The sequence below is a fragment of the Salvelinus sp. IW2-2015 genome, linkage group LG35 (genome assembly GCF_002910315.2).
Source record: "Salvelinus sp. IW2-2015 linkage group LG35, ASM291031v2, whole genome shotgun sequence".
NCBI lineage: Eukaryota > Metazoa > Chordata > Actinopteri > Salmoniformes > Salmonidae > Salvelinus > Salvelinus sp. IW2-2015.
In genome coordinates, this window is record NC_036874.1 from 20,861,000 (window position 1) to 20,873,643 (window position 12,644).

Consider the following 12,644-nt stretch of genomic DNA (forward strand, 5'->3'; position numbering starts at 1 on the left):
ACCTATGATGAAAATTACAGGCCTCTCTCATCTTTTTAAGTTGGAGAACTTGCACAATTGATGGCTGACTAAATACTTTTTTGCCCCACTGTACGCACTACATGTTACACACATAGACACTCAACCATGCAAATTGGCAGAGTTATTATTTATTTGGACATCACAGATTATAGTCTTACTCTTATAAAGACATCACTATATCACATCCAATAGCATACACATCAACCTACTCAGATTTTCTTCACACATAATATCTTGTCTCAATTTTCTAACATCTGTGGCATTTGCTCACAGGCAAACAGGCAAGGGAATAAAACAAATATTGCTAGAACCTATTTCTTGAATTCTAAATATCAGACATTTGAAAGCTCTAGTTTTGACCTTCATAATACCTCTGATGGCAGTAACTTTACAAGCACTAATTATGGTCAATTTAGACTGAGAATAGTATCTAGTTATGGTAAGGGGTGAAATAAGTATAGCCAGTTATAATTGTAATGGTTTAGCAGATTTATAAAAAAGATCAGTCTTTACATGGCTAAAAGAAAAGGAATATAACATATACTGTTTAAAGGAAACTCACTCTACATCCTTATATGAAGTTGCGTGGGAAAATGAATGGGGTGGTGAAATAATTTTCTGTCATGGACAAAGGAACTCAAACATTTCGATCTGAATGTGCAAATAGTCAGGAATGATTCGCAAGGAAGGTGGATCCTTTTGAATATGAAAGTGGATGAAAAAGTGATTTGGCTCATTAATTTATATGGTCCAAATCAGGATGATCCGCACTTTTTCGAAAACATTTATACCAATTTATTGAACTTACAGGCAACAAATGATCTAATCATTATGGTAGGAGACTATAACACAGTGAGAAGTACCTCAATGGACCGTAAAGGTAATCACTCTACTAACTATCATCACCGTGAGCTTAAGGAAATCACAAATATTATGGATACATTAGAAAGAGTGGATATTTGGAGACTAAAAAACCCAGACCTAGTGAGATATACATGGAGACTTAATCAAGCTAGTCGTCTTGACTACTTTCTTGTCTTTTTCTCTCTTGCATCAAAGGTTTAAAAAGTTTTAATAGGAGACAGAATGCGATCGAATCATCTTCTAATTGGCATTCACATAACTTATATATTTTCCACGTGGACTTAGATATTGGAAATTTGATCAAAGTTTACTGGAGGACAACTTATTTTTAACTAAGACAAAAGAATTTATAACTGAATTTTTTCCAGTATAATATACAGTAATATACGATTTTGCAGGTTGTCCTACTTACAAAGCATGTAAGCACAAAATCCAGAAAATCACATTGTATGATTTTTAAGTAATTAATTTGCATTTTATTGCATGACATAAGTATTTGATACATCAGAAAAGCAGAACTTAATATTTGGTACAGAAACCTTTGTTTGCAATTACAGAAGATCATACGTTTCCTGTAGTTCTTGACCAGGTTTGCACACACTTCAGCAGGGATTTTGGCCCACTCCTCCATACCTTCTCCAGATCCTTCAGTTTCGGGGCTGTCGCTGGGCAATACGGACTTTCAGCTCCTCCAAAGATTTTTATTGGGTTCAGGTCTGGAGACTGGCTAGGCCACTCCAGGACCTTGAGATGCTTCTTACGGAGCCACTCCTTAGTTGCCCGGCTGTTGTGTGTTGTGGTCATTGTCATGCTGGAAGACCCAGCTACGACCCATCTTCAATGCTCTTACTGAGGGAAGGAGGTATGCATGTGTACAAACACCTGCACTGCATCCCCAGCCGCGTCCTCAGAGCATGCGCAGACCAGCTGGCTGGTGGTGTTTACGGACATATTCAATCAATCCTTATCCGAGACCCTGGGTCTCGACCCCGCCCTGTCACCCGCTGGTGAGGGTAGGTAATAACATCTCAGGGATCACCAGTCACTTAAATAAACGTCACTTTAGTAATGTTTACATATCCTACATTACTCATCTCATATGTATATACTGTATTCTATACCATCTACTGCATTTTTTAAATTTTTTAAAATTATTATTGAATATTCTAAACATACAATATACTTGCAGTGAAGCCGCTCAATAACTATCATACCAGTCATCCAACAGATTCCCATTCAGAGCGAAACACAGAAGCATCCAGGATCAATGCCCTGCTCAAGGGCATGTTGACCGATCTACCACCAGGCCAAAAAACGTGAACCTGAACCCTCCAAGCCCCCCCCCCCACAGTTCCCCAATAGCTGTCCCTCAACCATTCGAGACCCCTCCCACAGTCACGTTTTTTTGGCCAGGAAGAAACATTTAAAAATAAAATACAATTCATTCCATTCCCCACCACCAAGAACCCACCAACGCACCAACAACCAGAGAATGAATTAAAGAGAAAAAAGGAAAGACAAAGAAAACCGCAAACAATGCTAAATAAAATTATACACATGCTCAACCCAGCGCATGTCCAGGCCCGTCTGAAGTTTGCCAATGACCTCTGGATGATCCAGAGGAGGAATGGAGAAAGGTCATGTGGTCTGATGAGACAAAAATAGAGCTTTTTAGTCTAAAATACACTCGCCGTGTTTGGAGGAAGAAGAAGGATGAGTACAACCCCAGGAACACCATCCCACGTGAAGCATGGAGGTGGAAACATCATTCTTTGGGGATGCTTTTCTGCAAAGGGACAGGACGACTGCATCGTATTGAGGGGAGGATGGATGGGGCCATGTATCGCGAGATCTTGGCCAACAACCTCAAATCAAATCATATTTTCTTTGGTCACATACACATGGTTAGCAGATGTTAATGCGAGTGTAGTGAAATGCTTGTGCTTCTAGTTCCAAACAATGCAGTAATAAACCAACGAGTAATCTAACCTAACAATTCCAAAACTACTACCTTTACACCACAAATGTAAAGGGATAAAGAATATGATACATAAAGATATATTAATGAGTGATGGTACAGAACGCATAGGCAAGATGCAGTAGAGTGGTATCGAGTACAGTATATACATATGAGATGAGTAATGTAGGGTATGTAAACAAAGTGGCATAGTTTAAAGTGGCTAGTGATACATGTATTTACATAAAGATGCAGGTAGATGATATCGAGTACAGTATATAACATATACATATGAGTTGAGTAATGTAGGGTATGTAAACATTATATTAATAAGTAGCATTGTTTAAAGTGGCTAGTGATATATTTTTCCATCATTTCCATCATTAAAGTGGCTGGAGTTGAGTCAGTATGTTGGCAGCAGCCACTCAATGTTAGTGGTGGCTGTTTAACAGTTGATGGCCTTGAGATAGAAGCTGTTTTTCAGTTCTCTCGGTCCCTGCTTTTGATGCACCTGCTACTGACCTCGCCTTCTGGATGATAGCGGGGTGAACAGGCAGTGGCTCGGGTGGTTGTTGTCCTTGATGATTTTTATGGCCTCCTGTGACATCGGGTGGTGTAGGTGTCCTGGAGGGCAGGTAGTGTTGCCCCCGGTGATGCGTTGTGCAGACCTCACTACCCTCTGGGAGAGCCTTACGGTTGTGGGCGGAGCAGTTGCCGTACCAGGCGGTGATACAAGCCCGACAGGATGCTCTCGATTGTGCATCTGTAATAGTTTGTGAGTGTTTAGATGACAAGCCAAATTTCTTCAGCCTCCTGAGGTTGAAGAGGCGCGTGTTGCACCTTCTTCACCACGCTGTCTGTGTGGTTTACCGTGATGTGTACGCCGAGGAACTTAACTTTCCACCTTCTCCACTACTGTCCTGTCGATTTAGATGGGGGGGTGCTCCCTTTGCTGTTTCCTGTAGTCCACGATCATCTCCTTTGTTTTGTTGATGTGGAGCACCACACTCCGAGGGCACTCACCTCCTCCCTGTAGGCCGTCTCGTTGTTGTTTGTAATCAGGCCTACCACTGTTAGTGTCATCTGCAAACTTGATGATTGAGTTGGAAACGTGCATGGCCATGCAGTCATGTGGTGAACAGGGAGTACAGGAGAGGGCTGAGAACGCACCCTGTGGGGCCACAGTGTTGAGGATCAGCAGGGTGGAGATGTTGTTTCCCACCACCGGGGGCGCCCGTCAAAGTCAGGAACCAGTGCACGGGGGGGGGGGGTCGAGACCCAGAGTCTCGAGCATAACGATGAGTTTCGAGGGTACTATGGTGTTAAATGCTGAGCTGTAGTCAATGAACAGCATTGCATACAGTTGAAGTCGAAGTTTACATACACATAGGTTGGAGTCATTAAAACTCGTTTTTCAACCACAAACTATAGTTTTGGCAAGTCTGTTAGGACATCTACTTTGTGAATGACAAGTAATTTTTCCAACAATTGTTTACAGACATATTATTTCACTTATAATTCACTGAATCACAATTCCAGTGGGTCAGAAGTTTACATACACTAAGTTGATTGTGCCTTTAAACAGCTTGGAAAATTCCAGAAATTATGTCATGGCTTTAGAAGCTTCTGATAGGCTAATTGACATCATTTGAGTCAATTGGAGGTATACCTGTGGATTTATTTCAAGGCCTACCTTCAAACTCAGTGCCTCTTTCCTTGACATCATGGGAAAATCAAAAGAAATCAGCAAAGACCTCAGAAAAAGTGTAGACCTTCACAAGTCTGGTTCATCCTTGGGAACAATTTCAAAACGCCTGAAGGTACCATGTTCATCTGTACAAACAATAGTACGCAAGTATAAACACCATGGGACCACGCAGGCATCACACCGCTCAGGAAGGAGACGCGTTCTGTCTCCTAGAGATGAACGTACTTTGGTGCGAAAAGTGCAAATCAATCCCAGAACAACAGCAAATGACCTTGTGAAGATGCTGGAGGAAAGAGGTACAAAGGTATCTTTATCCACAGTAAAACAAGTCCTATATCGACATAACCTGAAAGGCCGCTCAGCAAGGAAGAAGCCACTGCTCCAAACCGCCATGAAAAAGCCAGACTACGGTTTGCAACTGCACATGGGGACAAAGATCGTACGTTTTGGAGAAATGTCCTCTGGTCTGATGAAACAAAAATAGAACTGTTTCGCCATAGTGACCATCGTTACGTTTGGAGGGAAAAGGGGGGGGCATTTAGTTCAGGGATCGAAGAGAATTCTCTTGGAAGATAATGCGGTCGGCATTTAATTGTAAGGAATTCTAGGTCAGGTGAACAAAAGGACTTGAGTTCCTGTATGTTGTTGTGATTACACCATGGGTCGTTAATCATAAGGCCCTTATAGGACACATCACTGCACTCTATACTCCTTTGTAAACTGGTCATCTCTGTATACCCATCGCAAAACCCACTGGTAGATGCTTTTTTATAAAACCCTCTTAGGCCTCACTCCTCCCTATCTGAGATTTCTACTGCAGCCCTCATCCTCCACATACAACACCCGTTCTGCCAGTCACATTCTATTAAAGGTCCCCAAAGCACACACGTCCCTGGATCGCTCGTCTTTTCAGTTCGCTGCAGCTAGCGACTGGAACGACAAACTCTCAAACTGGACAGTTTTATCTCCATCTCTACATTCAAAGACTCAATCATGGACACTCTTACTGACAGTTGTGGCTGCTTCGTGTGATGTATTGTTCTCTCTACCCTCTTGCCCTTTGTACTGTTGTCTGTGTCCAATAATGTTTGTACCATATGTTGTGCTGCTGCCATGTTATGTTGCTACCATGTTGTGTTGATACCATGCTATTGTTGTTGTCTTAGGTCTCTCTTTATGTAGTGTTGTGGTGTCTCTCTTGTTGTGATGTGTGTTTTGTACTATATTTGTATTTTTAAAAAAAATCTATTATCCCAGACCCCGTTCCCGCAGGAGGCTTTTTGCCTTTTAATAGGCCGTCATTGTAAATAAGAATTTGTTGTTAACTGACTTTCCTAGTTAAATAAAGGTTAAATACTCAAGAGCACTTCTAGTTTCCAAATTCAGAATATTAAGTTTTACTTATGAAATGTATTAGCAAAAGTTTGAATGCATAGATTTTAGGACTTTTGTACTTGTCTAAAGACTTATCTTTTTCCAAGCAGTTTATGATGTTAGCATTTTGTATCAAGGGTGGCTTCATGTTCAAGCCCCGTTCTACCAAACCTGGCACAACTAATCAGCTTTTTAGTAGAAACATGTATGCAGAACTGGACTTGAACAAAGGCTTGCACACCCTGTGGGTCCTTAAGAGCAGGTTGAACCAGCCCTGATTAATAAGTACTAGTTCCTAAGTCTGATTATTGTAGGTTTTGCTGTTGTTTTTTTGTGTGCTATTATTCCAGCTGTTTTATAGTACATTTCTGTGTAAATAGTTTAGTTATTGATCTATTGTGCAACATGTATGTGTAAATAAAACCTAGCTATCTACTATGCAAATATATTGATGTAAACTGATTTCCCACTCTTAAAAGGCCACAACGATAGCAGTGACACCCTTGAGGGTGTAAACTCTGTGGATTTGGAAACTACAGGTGCTCCTGAGTAGAATGGACAACCCTTTAACTGCAACACAATATACAGAAAATGGCAATATGTACAGGGCCTTCGGAAAGTATTCAGACCATTTGACTTTTTCCACATTTTGTTAGACTTATTCTAAAATTGATTTAAAAAATCAGCAATCTTTACACAATACCCCCTAATGTCAAAGCGAAAACAGGTTTAGAAACTTTTGCAAATAAATTAAATATAAAACTGAAATACACTACCGTTCAAAAGTTTGGGGTCACTTAGAAATGTTCTTGTTTTTGAAAGAAAAGCAAATTTTTTCATCCATTAAAATAACATCAAATTGATCAGAAATGCAGTGTAGACATTGTTAATGTTGTAAATGACTATTGTAGCTGGAAACGGCAGATTTTTGTTTTTAATGGAATGTCTACATAGGCGTACAGAGGCCCATTATCAGCAACCATCACTCCTGTGTTCCAATGACATGTTGTTAGCTAATTCAAGTTTATCATTTTAAAAGGCTAATTGAGCATTAGAAAACCCCTTTGCAATTATGTTAGCACAGCTGAAAACTGTTGTTCTTATTAAAGAAGCAATACAAACTGGCATTGTTTAGACTAGTTGAGTATCTGGAGCACCAGCATTTGTGGGTTCGATTACAGGCTCAAAATGGCCAGAAACAAATAACTTTTTTCTGAAACTTGTCAGTCTATTCTTGTTCTGAGAAATGAAGGTTATTCCATGGGCGGAATCGCCAAGAAACTGAAGATTTCGTACAACGCTGTGTACTACTCCCTTCACAGAACAGCACAAACTGGCACTAACCAGAATAGAAAGAGGAGTGGGAGGCCCCGGTGCACAACTGAGCAAGAGGACAAGTACATTAGAGTGTCTAGTTTGAGAAACAGACACCTCACAAGTCCTCAACTGGCAGCTTCATGACTATGAAGAGATTACCCTTCAAAACACCAGTCTCAACGTCAACAGTGAAGAGGTGACTCCGGGATGCTGGCCTTCTAGGCAGAGGTCCTCTGTCCAGTCTTTTTATTGGCCAGTCTTGAGATATGGCACCTAAAGACTCTCAGACCATGAGAAACAAGATTCTCTGGTCTGATGAAACCAAGATTGAAGTCTTTGGACTGAATGCCAAGAGTCACGTCTGGAGGAAACCTGGCACCAACTCCACGGTGAAGCATTGTGGTGGCAGCATCATGCTGTGGGGATGTTTTTCAGCGGCAGGGACTGAGAGACAAATCAGGATCAAGGCAAAGTATAGATCCTTAATGAAAATCTGCTCCAGAGCGCTCAGGAACTCAGACTGAGGTAAAGGTTCACCTTCCAACAGGACAACGACCCTAAGCACACAGCCAAGACAATGCAGGAGTGGCTTCGGGACAAGTCTCAATGTCCTTGAGTGGCCCAGCCAGAACCCGGACTTGAACCCGATCGAACATCTCTAGAGACCTGAAAATAGCTGTGCAGCAACGCTCCCCATCCAACCTGACAGAACTTGAGGATCTGCAGAGAAGAATGGGAGAAACTCCACAAATGCAGGAGTGCCAAGCTTGTAGTGTCATACTTGAGTCTTTAAAAAACTAAGTAAATGGTCTGAATACTTATGTCAATATGATTTCAGTAAAAAAAAAATGTCAAAAATGTCAAAAACAGTTTTTGCTTTGTCATTATGGGGTATTGTGTGTAGATTGAGGGGGGGGGACTATTTGATACATTTTTGAACAAGACTGTAACCTAACAAAATGTGGAAAAAGTAAAGGAGTCTGAATACTTCCCTAAGGCACTATGTCCAATATGGAAAAACAATTGGATTTAAGCTTATGGGCCACTATAAGGGCCGCAAAAAGAGCAGCAAAACTCCTCTGTGTGTAAACTCTGTGGATTTAGAAATTAGAAGTGCTCCTGAGTAGAATGGACCCTTTACAACGACATACCGGACAGATAATTGTGTGAGGTGCAATATGTATTTCCAGTATGAGAAAACCATTGGATTTAAGCTGATTGGCTACTCGATAAGGGATGGATCGAAATGTACAGAATGGGTACCTGGAGGAAAATGGGGGAGGGTCATACTTTTTCAATTCCAGTCAAGGATAGGGTTTAGCTTTTTTTTAATCATCTAGTCCAGGAGAGGGTCATGTACAGAGCATTCGGAAAGTATTCAGACCCTTTGACTTTTTCCACATTTTGTTACGTTACAGCCTTATTCTTAAATGGATTAAATCATTTTCCCCCCTCATCAAACTACAAACAATACCGCATAATGACAAAACATTTAAAAAATATTTTTTTTGCAAATTTATTTAAACAAATAAACTCACATTTACATAAGTACTCAGACCCTTTACTCAGTACTTTATTGAAGCACCGTTGGCAGCGATTACATCCTCAAGTCTTCGTATGACTTTTTCCACATTTTGTGACGTTACAGCTTTATTCTAAAATGTATTTTTTTTATCAATCTACACACAATACCCCATAATGACAAAGCAAAAACAGGTTTTTAAACATTTTGCAAATTTATATAAAAAAAAAATAATACTATCACATTTACATATGTTTTCAGACCCTTTACTCAGTACTTTGTTGAAGCACCTTTGGCAGTGATTACAGTCTCGAGTATTCTTGGGTATGACGCTACAAGCTTGGCACACCTGTATTTAGGGAGTTTCTCCCATTCGTCTCTGCAGATCCTCTCAAGCTCCATCAGGTTGGATGGGGAGCGTTGCTACACAGCTATTTTCAGTTCTCTCCACAGATGTTCGATCGGTTTCAAGTCCGGGCTCTGGCTGGGAGACTCAAGGACATTCAGAGACTTGTCCCAAAGCCACTCCTGCGTTGTCTTGGCTGTGTGTCCTGTTGGAAGGTGAACCTTCGCCTTCAGTATGAGGTCCTAAGCGCTCTGGAGCAGGTGTTCATCAAGGATCTCTCTGTACTTTGGTCTGATCATCTTTCCCTCGATCCTGACTAGTCTTCCAGTCCCTGTCGCTGAAAAACATCCCCACAGCATGATGCTGCCACCACCATGCTTCACTGTAGGGATGATGCAAGGTTTCCTCCAGATGTGACGCTTGGCATTCAGGCCAAAAAGTTCAATCTTGGTTTCATCAGACCAGAGAATATTGTTTCTCATGGTCTGAGTCTTTAGGTGCCTTTTGGAAAACTCCAAGAGGGCTGTAGTGCCTTTTACTGAGGAGTGGCTTCTGTCTGGCCACTCTGCCATAAAGGCCCGATTGATGGAGTGCTGCAGAGATGGTTGTCCTTCTGGAAGGTTCTCCCATCTCCACAGAGGAACTCTAGTGCTCTGTCAGAGTGACCATCGGGTTCTTGGTCATCCCCCTGACTAAGGCCCTTCTCCCCTGATTGATCAGTTTGGCCTGGCGGCCAGCACTAGGAAGTGTCTTGGTGGTTCCAAACTTCTACCATTTAAGAATTATGAAGGCCACTGTGTTCTTGGGGACCTTCAATGCTGCAGAAATATTTTGGTACCCTTCCCCAGATCTGTGTCTCGACACAATCCTATCTCGGAGCTCTACGGACAATTCCATCGACCTCATGGCTTGGTTTTGCTCTGACATGCACAGTCAACTGTGGGACCTTATATTGACAGGATGCGCCTTTTCAAATCATATCCAATCAATGTAATTTTACCACAGGTGGACTCCAATCAAGTTGTAGAAACATCAAGGATGATCATTGGAAACAGGATGCACCTGAGCTCAAATTCGAGTCTCTTAGCAAAGGGTCTGAATACTTCAAAAAACCTGTTTTCAATTTGTCATTATGGGGTATTGTTTAGATTGAGGAAGAAAATTAATTGAATCAATTTTAAAATAAGCCTGAAAATATCAAAGTGGAAAAAGTCAAGGGGTCTGAATACTTTCCGAATGCACAGTCATTTGGAAATTATGAAATTTCAATACTTCAGTGTTTTAAAATTAGTTGCTTATTAGGCTATATATCAATGTGTGCCTGATGCCGCCCTTCATCTCTGATTCTCTGCTCGGCACACAATATCAAGTGCGTCCATAGCCACGGGAATATGTTTGCGGGTGGGGGTGCTGCACTTTTTTTGGCCCATGCTATAGCCGGCTATATCTGTCCACTAATAAAGGACAGGTAAAGGCCCAGTGCGCTACTTTTGTGAGAAAAAAGTGTGTATATATATACACTGCTCAAAAAATAAAGGGAACACTTAAACAACACAAAGTAACTCCAAGTCAATCACACTTCTGTGAAATCAAACTGTCCACTTAGGAAGCAACACTGATTGATAATAAATTTCACATGCTGTTGTGCAAATGGAATAGACAAAAAGTGGAAATTATAGGCAATTAGCAAGACACCCCCAATAAAGGAGTGGTTCTGCAGGTGGTGACCACAGACCACTTCTCAGTTCCTATGCTTCCTGGCTGATGTTTTGGTCACTTTTGAATGCTGGCGGTGCTTTCACTCTAGTGGTAGCATGAGACGGAGTCTACAACCCACACAAGTGGCTCAGGTAGTGCAGCTCATCCAGGATGGCACATCAATGGGAGCTGTGGCAAGAAGGTTTGCTGTGTCTGTCAGCGTAGTGTCCAGAGCATGGAGGCGCTACCAGGAGACAGGCCAGTACATCAGGAGACGTGGAGGAGGCCGTAGGAGGGCAACAACCCAGCAGCAGGACCGCTACCTCCGCCTTTGTGCAAGGAGGAGCACTGCCAGAGCCCTGCAAAATGACCTCCAGCAGGCCACGTGTAAAACCAAAAAAGTTTTTAACAAATTAAAATATATTTTATATTTGAGATTCTTCAAAGTAGCCATCTTTTGCCTTGATGACAGGTTTGCATTCTCCCAACCAGCTTCATGATGAATGCTTTTCCATCAGTCTTCCATCAGGAGTTACCACATATGCTGAGCGCTTGTTGGCTGCTTTTCCTTCACTCTGCAGTCCAACTCATCCCAAACCATCTCAATTTGGTTGAGGTCGGGGGATTGTGGAGGCCAGGTCATCTGATGCAGCACTCCTTCACTCTCCTTGGTCAAATAGTCCTTACACAACCTGAAGGTGTGTTTTGGGTCATTGTCCTGTTGAAAAACAAATGATAGTCCCACTAAGCGCAAACCAGATGGGATGGTGTGTTACTGCAGAGTGCCTTGAATTCTAAATTAATCACGGACAGTGTCACCAGCAAAGCACCATCACACCTCCTCCATGCTTCACGATGGGAACCACATATGCAAAGATCATCCGTTCACCTACTCTGCGTCTCACAAAGACATGGCAGTTGGAACCAAAAATCTCAAATTAGGACTCAGACCTAAAGGACAGATTTCCACCGGTCTAATATCCATTGCTTGTGTTTCTCGGCCCAAACAAGTCTCTTCTTCTTATTGGTGTCCTTTAGTAGTGGTTTCTTTGCAGCAACTCAAACATGAAGGCCTGATTCACGCAGTCTCCTCTGAACAGTTGATGTTGAGATGTGTCTGTTACTTGAACTCTAAAGCATTTATTTGGGCTGCAATTTCTGAGGCTGGTAACGCTAATGAACTTATCCTCTGCAGCAGATGTAAGTCTGGGTCTACTTTTCCTGTGGCGGTCCTCATGAGAGCCAGTTTCATCATAGAGCTTAAAGTTTTTTTTACTGCTCTTGAAATTTTCCATGTTGACTGACCATGTCTGAAAGTAATGAGTGGCTGTTGTTTTTCTTTGCTTATTTGAGCTGTTCTTGTCATAATATGGATTTGGTCTTTTACCAAATAGAGCCCTTCTGTATACCTTGTCACAACACAACTGATTAGCTCAAACGCATTAAGGAAAGAAATTCCACAAATTAACACACCTGTTAACTTAAATGCATTCCTGGTGACTACCTCATGAAGCTGGTTGAGAGAACACCAAGAGTGTGCAAAGCTGTCATCAAGGCAAAGAGTGGCTACTTTGAAGAATCTCAAATATGTAGATTTTTTTAACACTGATTCCATATGTTATTTCGTAGATTTGATGTCTTCACTATTATTCTACAATTAAGAAAATAGCACAAATAAAAAACCCTGTAATGAGTAGGTGTGTCCAAATTTTGACTGATACTGCATGTCCAATATGAAAAACGTAGTGCATTTAAGGTGATAGGCCACTTTAAGGGCAACCCAAGGACACTCCTTGGGTTGTACACTACGAATTTGGAAACTAGAAGTGCTCCTGAT